This window comes from Perca fluviatilis, chromosome 1, assembly GCF_010015445.1.
Source record: "Perca fluviatilis chromosome 1, GENO_Pfluv_1.0, whole genome shotgun sequence".
NCBI lineage: Eukaryota > Metazoa > Chordata > Actinopteri > Perciformes > Percidae > Perca > Perca fluviatilis.
The window spans coordinates 6405338-6407399 of NC_053112.1; positions in this window are offsets into that span (position 1 = coordinate 6405338).

Consider the following 2062-nt stretch of genomic DNA (forward strand, 5'->3'; position numbering starts at 1 on the left):
AAATAATTATTGATTATTTGGATTATTTCAGTTTGATAATTTCTAATAGAAAGTGCAAATGTAAAATCATAGGAAAACCAAGACAATTCTTGTAACTAAATAATTTACTTTTTTTTAATATATTTTTTGAATATTTTATTAATAATTCCCGGATATTTAAATTATTTTTGGATATTTTATTAATATTTTATTTACAATATTTTTCTTCAGATATCAGTATAAGAATTTTAAGAAATCTTATGAATATTATACTGATATTTTGTCAGAGATTTTACTAATATTCCTAGAATATATTTGGGGCATATTTTACTATTTTTTGTCAGATAGCCTATTTCATTTTTTTATGGGTAGTTTAAGAATACGTTTCCCGATGTTTTAGAATATGACTTTTTAAAAATCTGCTCAACTTTTTCTATAGAATATATATTTATATAAATATATAGAATATTTATATAAATATATAGAATATTTATATAAATATATATTGTCTATTCTATAGAATATATAAATATATAGAATATTTATATAAATATATATTCTATAGAATATATATTTATATAAATATTCTCCCAAAGTTTTTGTTGCTTTTTTTTAATATTTTTCTTTTGTCAAGGTTTTTGCTTTAGTTTTTTTTTTACATTTTTGTGGCCTTTCTGGAGGTATTATTTCAACATGTTTGTCTCATTTTTGTCAAATTTTTGTCTAATTTTTTAAACATTCTTTCCAAATTTTTTCAACATATTTGTCTCATTTTTTCAATTTTTTTTTTACATTTTTGTCTCTTTTTCTGTCTTAGAGAGACATACATTTTTAAGCTTTGACATTTCAAACATTTCAAGTATGCTTGTTTGGTATATAAAATGTTACATAATTAGCCCCCCCCTCCGCCACTGCTGCATGCCTTTTTCCAAAAACTTGAAAGCGGAGGTAGTACATGGACCTCTGTTAGAGGGGACTGTGTGTGATACCATTTAGACGCACCCCTTCTGGACAAAACATATTGTCAATAATAGGAGTTAAACTCTGGAATAGCTCGCCCCTCCCAATAAGAGAGTGTATTATGTGTACCTTTTAATGTATAGTGAATGAGTGCTGTGTGACTGCTGGCTGTCTATGTTAGTCCTATGTCACCATATGGACTGCAGATGAAAAGTAGTTATTTTTTACTAATTCTGGTATATTTACATGGTGTTTTTTAGACAACAATGTCATGGGTTCTCAAACTTTTTTCAATAATGTACCCCCTTTTGAATTGTGTTTTTTAAGCCAAGTAAAGACCAGCGCAAAACATTTTTACATCTATATAAAGAGGAACAATACAGTGTCGGCAGTGATAGATTTACTAAACAACCAACAACTGGAAAAACCTTTAAATGCTACATTTCAAAATGTTCATATCACTTAATTTCATTCGTTATTACAGTATAATTATTTTAGGAATTATGCATATAGACATATTTTTAAATGAGCATTTTGCAAAAAAGATCACATACCCCCCTGCAGTACTCCAAAGTACCCCCAGGGGGTACGCGTACCCCCATTTGAGAAACACTGAAATAAACCAATAAAATCTAAAAAATTCAAGTTTCTTTTCTACAATATTTTCAATGTTTTGGTCGTTTTTCTCAATACATGCAGACATGTTTGGAGATCTCAACCCCCCCCCAATGTTGAACCCAGAGCCGGCCCGACCCATAAGCGAACTAAGCGTCTGCTTAGGGCCCCCGTGGCTACCAGAGGGGCTACCAGAGGGGCCCCCAAAGAGCGCTTGAAATGTCCCACAATAGAGATCATAACAGAGCCGGTCTATATAAAGATAGCGTTGCTGCTAATAGGTCTCACATTAGTCTTTACATGCGTATTTGTACCTTATGAGTGCTTATACTAATATTCACAATACACAAGTTGGTTTAGTGCCGAGTGCAGCGGCAACAATTTGGAGAGTCCCCCCCCCAAACCAGATCCTGCTTAGGGCCCCCCAAAAGTCTAGGTCTAGGGCCGGCCCTGGTTGAACCCAAAGTTACGCCCTTGCTCTAATGTGTGCAGTCTGAACTGATGTACC